The 9,787-nt window shown below is 58.9% G+C and overlaps 1 long non-coding RNA gene across 1 annotated transcript in view; it reads left to right on the forward strand.

Annotated features, from left to right (window-relative positions):
* The first annotated feature begins 4,596 nt into the window (after positions 1-4,596).
* Positions 4,597-9,787, forward strand: part of LOC122447464 — a 9,189-nt gene continuing 3,998 nt past the window's right edge. Inside the window, exon 1 of the long non-coding RNA XR_006271244.1 lies at positions 4,597-4,799. This is a non-coding gene — a long non-coding RNA (uncharacterized LOC122447464). The remainder of the gene's footprint in view (positions 4,800-9,787) is intronic.

The raw sequence follows: 9,787 nt of genomic DNA on the forward strand, positions 1-9,787 counted from the left end.
CCGGGCTGGCCTGACCCCGAGGACAGCTCAGGGGGGTCCCGGGCCGTGGTCTCTGCTCTCGGCCTCCAGCCTCGGCGGACACCGGGCTGGCCTGACCCCGAGGACAGCTCAGGGGGGTCCCGGGCCGTGGTCTCTGCTCTCGGCCTCCAGCCTCGGCGGACACCGGGCTGGCCTGACCCCGAGGACAGCTCAGGGGGGTCCCGGGCCGTGGTCTCTGCTCTCGGCCTCCAGCCTCGGCGGACACCGGGCTGGCCTGACCCCGAGGACAGCTCAGGGGGGTCCCGGGCCGTGGTCTCTGCTCTCGGCCTCCAGCCTCGGCGGACACCGGGCTGGCCTGACCCCGAGGACAGCTCAGGGGGGTCCCGGGCCGTGGTCTCTGCTCTCGGCCTCCAGCCTCGGCGGACACCGGGCTGGCCTGACCCCGAGGACAGCTCAGGGGGGTCCCGGGCCGTGGTCTCTGCTCTCGGCCTCCAGCCTCGGCGGACACCGGGCTGGCCTGACCCCGAGGACAGCTCAGGGGGGTCCCGGGCCGTGGTCTCTGCTCTCGGCCTCCAGCCTCGGCGGACACCGGGCTGGCCTGACCCCGAGGACAGCTCAGGGGGGTCCCGGGCCGTGGTCTCTGCTCTCGGCCTCCAGCCTCGGCGGACACCGGGCTGGCCTGACCCCGAGGCCGGGAAGGGGGCAGCCCTGGGCCCCGCGAGGGCGGAGGTCACCATCCTGATTCCCCGGATGGAGCAGAGCACGCCTGCAGAGCTCCACGGCTAGCCCGTGCGGGGCCAGGATGCGCGCTGTGCAGACACGGGGCAAGCAGCGTCGTCCCCGCGCGGGCACAGGCCCGGGGGACCCCGGACGGCCGAGGAGATGCAGGCGGACAGGCAGCCACACCTGGCCGCGCTGCACGGGCTGGGTGGATGTCACCAAACATCAATATTTCTCTGCACACGCGCACGGGCGGGCTTGCACAATGGCTCCATTATAATTAGGGACAGACGCAAAATGAGAAGAATGTTTTTAACAAAGCGCTCGCAGGAGCAGCTGTGCCCGTCCGTAATGACTCGCTAACGTCGCCTCCGAAGAGGACTGTGCTTCTGTTTGCGGCGCTGACAGAGGTCAGCACACTGGGAGGTGATTGTCATCACAGCACAGACCTTTCTCTGCAGTTTTCCTGCATTGTTCTGAGCCCGCGTGTGCGCAGATGAGCGATTGCTATGCAGATTGTCCGTCATTAAAACCATTTCAAAATCAGCGTCGTCATTGGTTTAGTGCAGGAACTTGAATGCCCGCAGACATCACCTGAATGCTCTGAGTGCCACAGTGGGAAGGCGGCCTTGCCCGGGGCTCCTAGGGGGCGGCCGTCTGCTCTCTGGTCTCCTGGGGTCCCCGGGGGTCCTGGGGGGCGGCCGTCTGCTCTCTGGTCTCCTGGGGTCCCCGGGGATCCTGGGGGTGGCCGTCTGCTCTCTGGTCCCCCCGGGGCTGGAGGACAGGGCTGATCTTGACCTTGAGTGGAGGACATGGGCCCCAACCCCAGCTCTGCGAAGAGTGGGAGGCACCCTGGGGGTGCAGCGGGGACCAGTGCTCAGGGCCCCCGCACCCTGCCCGGCTCCGCATGGCTGATTCAGGTCAGCGAGTCTGGGAAGGTGGAGCCAGGGGTCCAGGGCCCCACGGAGGACTGGCTTCCAGAGGCCAGCCCCTGGGGACTGAGCCCCCCGGGGATCGCTGTTTACAGATGAGGAGCCGCAGGGGCCGGGCTCTCTAGGTCCCCAACCAGAGGGGCAGAGGGCGGGCGGCCGTGCCCGTCTCCTTTCCTCCCCCCCACGTCCTCGGCCCCCAGACAGGCTCGTGGCTGGAACTCATCATCGGGGAGGAGAGTGTGGTTTTCACAGAAGGACGCATGTGTCCCTTCTTACCCTCCCCGAGGGCGGCACCAGTGAGCCTGCCAGGAGCGGGGCTGGTTCCCAGGGCAGGGCCACCATCATCACCCTCCTACCTCCTTCCAGACGAGCCCTGGGTCGCCAGATCCCATGCAGGTCTCCCTCCCCTCGAGCAGGCTGGTGGGCCCACAAAACCAAACCTATTTAGAGAGAAGTCAGTGCCAGTTCAAGGAACGCTGTTAACCTACTAGGGTTTTTATTTCCCCCCAGCTTCAAGCACTGAAACGCCAGCAAATTTAAGTAATCTGGATGATGATATGGCTACAATATTTGGTAAGGAACCTCCTCCTCTCAAACATGGCCACGTCTGGGTGGGGTCGGGGGTGCGGGGCCGTCGCCCAGATACCCTGGTGCAAGCCGCACAGGCTGGGGCGGTGACCGGGTCTCAGGCCCCGCCCGCCGGGAGCAGTGACGGGGGCGCCCGCAGCCCCGGGGCCGGGGTCAGGTGCCCGCTTGGGCACGCTGTCCTGGAGGGTCTGACAGTGCCCGCGGCGGGTGTCCGGTCTCCGGGACCGTTGCGGGGTCAGCGGTCAGCGTCCTGCAGGTGTGACGTCCAGAGGCCGCCGGCTGCCCCGCGGGCGCTCACACGGGGGTCAGCACGCTCTGTGTGAAGCAGGTCTGGTCGTTGTCCGTGTACACGTTCAGCATCTCCTTTCTCTGAAAGGAAAGTTTACATTAGGAAATACACGAGGTTTAAAAGCACCTTTGGGCTTTTCTCACCTTGCACGACTGTTGGGCTCATCTCTACCTGGGATTTTTTCCAGAGAAAATTACACGTATGACGCCCACAGGTGTGGACGTTTCCGTGTGTCTCCACGTGAGCTGGAGCCGGGGGACCAGCCGGCCTCCTTGCTGGGACTGAGGGGCTCCTGGGATGTGGGACGTTCTTGATAAAACAGGAAAAGCAGGGCAAACCGGGGCGGGTGGGTCACCCCGCGGGGTGGGAGTCAGCCCAAACCCGGCGTGTGGACAGGCTGGTCAGCTCGGCCGCGGGGGTCGAGGCTGGGGCTCGGCTCTGACGTGTGTTCGTGGAGCCCCCAGCCCGGTCCCTGACTGTGTTAACCGTGCCCTACACGCCCGGCTTCGTTTGAACCTCAAACAAATCCTGATGAGATAAGTGCAGACCCCATCTTACAGACGAGGAAGCCCGAGGCCCAAGAGACACGTGTGTCAGAGGACGTGCAGTGAGGGCAGGGCCGGGTGTGGCCCAGGGCTGCCGACAGCAAGGCCAGGGCCCGCGGTAGACGCTCCCTGGGCGATGCGGGGATGCGCAGGCAGAAGCCGGCCGCCTTGGGTAGAAATCAGGAAAGACGCTCGCGCCTGCCTGCCTGCCTGCCTGTCTGCCTGCCTGCCAGGTGCAGCTCACGGAGGCAGGGTGTCTCAGAGGGGACAGAGCGGCCCCCGGGGCAGAAGGAGAATCATGACCACGCAGGGTCAGGCGTCCAGCGTCCCGTCTCCAGCGGGCGTGTCCAGGGACCCGGATAAGCTCAGGTTTCCAGAAGTTGCTTAGGGAGGCAGTGGTCTCCCCGCCCCTGGACAAGGTTTTCAGTAACCAAGTCCATCTCCCCATGGCCTTGGGTCCCTGTGTCCAGTCCTGCTTTCACTGACTGCCTGAGGGCCGTGCAGAGCAGAAGGGTTTAACACGTGTCCTTCTGTGCTTTTCCCAAGATGAAATTCTAGTCCAGGAGATGATGGAGTCAAATAGATCATCATTTTTTGACGCACAAAAACCACTACCAACATTCCCAACAAGAACAACCTCAACAACATTAACAACGACTCCGACAAAGAAGAAAAGCAAGTATACACTTTTTCAAGCCTTAATTGCCTGTATTCCTGGAGGTCTGTGGTGTGTATGCACAGTTTCATCTTGGCAGCATCTTTGAGCTCAGCTACTCCTGGGGCAAAAGCAGATGGAGATGTGAAGGACACAGTAGTCCCATATTTTCGGTAATCTTCCCGAGGCAGGAAGGTCAAACCCAGACGGGCAGAGACAAGCTCCTGTACTCTGGGGGGGTCTCTGGGGGCACATGCAGGAGAGGTCTGGTGCTTGGGGTGCATGTGGGGTTTAGTCACTGCAGGACCCCAGGATGCATGCAGGTCGGAGCTTCTGACTACCCGGCGAGTGTGACGCTCCCCTAAGCCTCCTGAGAGCAGGGGCGGGGAATTGAGCCTAGCCGACAGGGGACAAAACTAGGGTCTGAATGGACTGGCCCCGGCCACAGAGCTGATAGTGAACAAAACAGCGTGCTTTTCCCAAGTGCAATTTTGTTGTTGCTCAGTCGCTCAGTTGTGTCCGACTCTTTGCAACCCCATGGACTGCAGCACGCCAGGCTTCCCTGTCCTTCACCATCTCCCAGAGTTTGCAGCTTAGCGTGGTCCAAACATACACAGAAAAGGGAAATAGCACCCTGAGGTCCAAGCAGAACACTCGGTTAACCCTCAACGATGGTGAGAGCCGCGTGTCTGAAATTACAACCGGGCATGGAATGCATTCAGCAGCAGGGAAGGTCAGCGTTTACTTGAAATTCTGCATCCAGATGTCAATGCCAGTTTCTTGGATTAGCTCTCGGAACATCCGCCAAACGGTTGGGTTCACAGAGGTCAGAGAATGCCCACCTGTGCACATTGACTCCCTAGAGCACGTTGTCAGGAGAAGCTGGAAAGTATGTTAGCACCCCGCCTCAGGTTCCAAAGTGCAGTGTGGGTCAGAGCAACCCTGCATCATGCTTTCCCTGGCTTTTTTTTTTTCCATGCTCTTCATCAAAGAAGCCCGTATTAAAATGAATTATCAGGCCAGCACTAATAAGAAGATGCAACATGAAAGTCAGCTCTCTGCCAAGAAGGACGACAAACTCTTCTTTAACGGTAAACGCACCCCGGTGGGCCCCGCCAGAGCTCAGCCGTGGTGGGAGGCCAGAGTCTGCAGACAGAGATGCCTCCTTCCCGGGGTGAACAGCCTGGACGGAGAGTGAGGCCACTGCCCCAGGTCAGGTCAGGCAGGTCCCCGCCTCGCGGGGACAGGGTGCCCAGCCCCACCCCCTGCCCGTGGGTCTGAGGAGCACGCTGTCCCGCCGTCCGGCAGGCAGGCGGCCGCCCCGGCAGGGGAGGGCATCCCGGTGCCGCCCCACCCCTTGCCCCCGCAATTCCATGCGGTCACTGCTCCTTCCCGGGGCGAGCGGGGCGGGGAGAGCCCAGTGTCCCCGAGGGGAGCGCCCCCAGGGAAGGGGATGAAGAGCAGTGAGCCAGGGCTCTGAGGCTGCAGAGCCAGCATCCTTCGGGGTCACAGAGCAGCCCTTTAGCCTGGAGGCCAAGCACAAGAAAGGGGGCGTCACACAGCTCCCGGGGCTCCCTCTGCGCCCCGATCTGAGCGCTGGAAGCGAGACGAGGTCCTGGGGGACGGGCACTGCCTCCAGTACTCACTCCCGGGCCCCAGTGAGCTCCGCTAAGGCAGGGCCAGGACCTCAGGTTTGTCTGGCCCTGGTCTCCGGGCTCTCCCGCGAGCCAGCCTCTGGGTTTGGAAGCTGGAGCAGTAACAGGAGTCCAGTCCAGTTAACACTTCTAAGACCTCTGGGTGCAGCCGCTCCTTAACTGTGCAAGCGGCCTGGTGGTTATGAGATAAATAAAGCTGGACGTCTTCTTGCGGGCCCACGGTGGGAGAAGTTATGGGGCGAGTCTGTACCGAGAAGTCTGAGCATGAGCTGGCCTGGCCTGGGGGCACAGGCTCCCCGCGTCCCGCCCATCGCAGTCACTGAAGAGGGGAGAATGGGCTGAGTGTCCCGGGACGGGAGTCCTTGGAGGGGCTGTCGGGGGTCAGGGGTGAGGCGGGAAGGACCGGGTGGGGCCAGTCCGCTGTCCGAGGACGCACCGGGGTCCTCAGAGGGACCGTGAGATTCCCCAGCCGGCCGCGTGGTGGACGGACGCAGAGGGGACCGCACCCACCACTATGCGTGTCCCTGGCCGCCCCTCCATCCTGAGACTGACCCAAGGGGCCAGCGTGGCATCCCGCGGGCGGCTCCCTGAGCTGCTGGCACCACGGTAGATTCCTGAGGGCCCCGGGGCTTCAGAGCCGGTGGATCTGTTAATGGAAGTGTGTTGCTCCTAACCGCCATGTGTGAATGAGAGAAAGCAGAGGTGAGTTATGAGCTTGGGGCAGGGCGGGCGGGTGAGGGCCGGCCTGGGGGAGGACCTGGGGACAAACAGAGGCTCACCTGCAGTCTGGGGGCTGGGAGGGACAGGGAGCGGGCTAGGGTGGGGCGGAAAGTTCCCTGAGCGAAGAAGCCACTCCCCTCTGTCCTGAGATTACCACCCCTCCCCGTGAAACCAGCGCCCGGGATGCCACTGGGGGTGGCCATGAGCCCCAGGCTCAGGACGCAGAGACCCCACCTCCGGGGCAGCTGCCCTTGCGGCGTGTCCTGGGAGCAGGGGCCGTTGCTGGCCCGCGCTGTGTCTGGGCCCCCAGCTTCTTGACCAATGGCCACTGTCCCGTGAGAGTCAAGGCCGAGGGTGACCTGGAGCGAAGTTGGCGACTTATACAGGAGGCAGGCGAGTGAGGCACATGGAAGGAGGCCAGACCCCCGCTCCCCGGCTCTCACCACGCCGAATTCCAGCGGGCGACGTGGTCGCCAGCAGAGCCGCCAGCCATGGCGAGGGTGCTCCTGATTCTGGCCTCATCCACCTCCTCACGTTAGAGGGCTGGGTGCCTGGACCGCGGCTGTTCTGGGAGAAGTCCATGGGGAACTGGCATCGGGGCAGGACGTGAGACGGGGCAGAGAGGGCGTTGGAGGTTTGCGAGAGGAGACAAAAGCCTTAGCGTGGTCACCTAGGAGCTCGAAGGGACAGCTCCAAGAGGGGAAGGGGTGGCACTTGGGTGCAGATGGGGTCTCCCGAGTGCCAGAGCAGGAACAGAAGGAAGTTGTGAGCGGGGCAGAGGACTGTCACCCTCAGCAGCGACCACGACGGTGCCTCTGAACAGAGACACGTCCTCGCCGCGTGCTCTTGGCCACAGGCAGGCCGTCTCCAGCGATTTATAAACGGAAGTGGGTTGCTGCTGTGTAACCCTGAGTGTGCGTGCACATGTGGCAGCGTGTCTGGGAAACAATACCTCGTGCAAAACGAGGACAATGCAAGCGTTTAATCCAGTCTTCTTTGTGAGATCTTTTCGGACTTATGCAAAACAAACTTGTAACAGCAATACAGACAGCTTCCCGTTCTCCCTTTCCAAGGCGCTGCCTGCCATGGACGTCTAACATAACCCAAACACAACCACCACGAAAACCATGCAGCTCTGCTGATGCATCACGGTCAGGTGACCTACAGACCCAGTGCCAAGTTGGCCTATTATTTTCCCAATTTTTTTTTCTGGCTCCAGGATCCATCCAGGATTCCACATTGTATTTATCTCTCATGTCACTTTTAGTCTCTTCCAACCTGGGAAGTTTCCTGATCTGTCCTTCACGGCCTTGAAGATAGCGCGGGCTAGTTCTTTCATAGAATCTCTTTCCATTTGAGTTTGTCTCACATTTTTCCACGACTAAATTCAGGTTATGCATTTGGGGCAAAAATGTGAAAGATGTGATGCAAATATGTCTCTTTGTCAGGGAAGTTTGCTTCATTGCTGGGTTAAGGTGGTGAATACCTGGTTTCTCCATAATCAAGTTAAAAGTTTTTGCATGTGTAAATAATTAATATCTTGTGGGGAGACACTTTCAGATTCTGAAAATATCTTTCTTTCTCATCTTATTTTCACCTATGGATTTAGCGTCCTTTGCTTCTTGCCTGCGGGAATAACCACTGCTTTTGTTGTTGTCCACTCTCAACTCTTTGAGACCCCGTGGACTGCAGCACACCAGGCTTCCCTGTCCTTCACCATCTCCCAGAGGCATCCACCCTCTGTGGTCCCCTTCTCCTCCTGCCTTCAATCTTTCCCAGCATCAGGGTCTTTTCCAATGAGTTGGCACTTCGTGTCAGGTGGCCAAAGTACTGGAGTTTCTGTTTCAGCATCAGTTCTTTCAAAGAATATTCAGGACTGATTTCCTTTAGGACTGACTGGTTTGATCTCCTTGCAGTCCAAGGGACTCTCCAGAGTCTTCTCCAACACCACAGTTCAAAAGCATCAATTCTTCAGTGCTCAGCCTTCTTTATGATCCAATTCTCACATCCATACACGACTACTGGAAAAGCCACAGCTATGACAGTTCGGACCTATGTCAGCAAAGTGGTGCCTCTGCTTTTTAGTACACTGGCTAGGTGTGTCATAGCTTTCCTTCCAAGAAGCAAGCGTCTTTTAATTCCATGGCTGCAGTCACCATCTGCAGTGATTTTGGAGCCCAAGAAAATCAAGTCTGTCTCTGTTTCCATCGTCTCCCCATCTATTTGCCAAAAGGTCAGTTCCTGTTTCCATCATTCCTTCCACACGAATTGGTTAGAATTTTACCGCAAGGAAGAACGCTTTTTCCTCCTCTCTTTATTCATTGTTTATTCCATTATGTGTTTACATCTCTATGAACTATACTAACAGCTGATACTGATAGCGGGCAATAAACCATGAATATTTAGTTTCTCAGGCTCTCAGACTTGTTTCCTAGGAGCTCGGCACGCTGTCATCACTTGGGAGCACCTTCTAGCTTTCTGGCAACACGAGAAGCCCCAGGCCGCTCCCTCCCTTTCCCGAGCCCCACCCCACGTCTCCAAGGAGCCCTGAGTCCTCGTCCTGGGGGACGGTGGCTGGACTTCAAGGTCTGGGGCTGCACGTGCTCCCCGCTCCTGACCTGTTGTGGTTTCCAGGCCCTCCCCGCAGACAGGGCCAGGAAGATTTGGGTGTGCAGATCCGTCTATTCTACACTTCCCTGTTCAGATGTCAGACTCCATGAGTTCAGACTGACCCCACCTGACCTTCGGGCTTACCTGAGCCGCAGCCTCTTTTTTTTTGCCTTTATAATTTTTAAAATTTTTTTAACACCAAAAACATTTTATATTGGAGTATAGCCGATGAACAAGGTTGTGGTAGCTTGAGGTGGACATCAAAGGGACTCAGCCATGCATAGACACGTATCCATTCTCCCCCAAACTCCCATCCAGGGGGCCACGTAACACTGGGCAGAGTTCCCTGTGCTATGCATAGGTGTTTGCTGGTTGTCCATTTTAAATAGAGCAGTGTGTACATGACCTTCCCAAAGTCCCTAACTATCCCTTCCCTCCAGTCCTCCTCTCCTCTTCACTGAGAGAAACCCGACCCCCAGACGCCACGAGGGCGGACCCCCTGACCCAGTTCTGGAATTCCAGGACACAGGAGCAGACTTCCCGGTGGATCCCCACCCCTGCGGGAAACGGAGCTGCTGTCAGACCAGAGGCAGGTCCAGCCTTTCGCTCTCAGCCTTGCCGTGTGCACTGGCGACCTGCTCTCCAAATTTCCTTATTAGTTCTTTTCTTCCCACACCCTTCTGGCATGCCTGCTCTGTGCATGCCAAGTCACTTCAGTCGTGTCTGACTCTGCGACCCCAGGGACTGTAGCCCACCCGGCTCCTCTGTCCATGGGATTCTCCAGGCAAGAATACTGGAGTGGGTTGCCACACCCTTCCACAGGGGATCTTCCCAGCCCAGAAATCGAACCCACGTCTCTTATATCTCCTGCATTAGCAGGCATGTTCTTTACCACCTGGGAAGCCCGCTCTCCCATGGGGCTCTCTTATCCACCTATAATTCCATCTGGGGCTTGTATTCCATTTTGGATCTGTCTCCATCTTGGCTGATTTTACTAATTTGTTTTGGAGTGTGTGAAACATGTTGTTGTTGTTAAGTCGCTAAAGTTGTGTCTGCCTCTTTCGTGACGCTATGGACTGTAGCCCGCCAGGCTC

The sequence above is a fragment of the Cervus canadensis genome, chromosome 9 (genome assembly GCF_019320065.1).
Source record: "Cervus canadensis isolate Bull #8, Minnesota chromosome 9, ASM1932006v1, whole genome shotgun sequence".
NCBI classification, from domain to species: domain Eukaryota; kingdom Metazoa; phylum Chordata; class Mammalia; order Artiodactyla; family Cervidae; genus Cervus; species Cervus canadensis.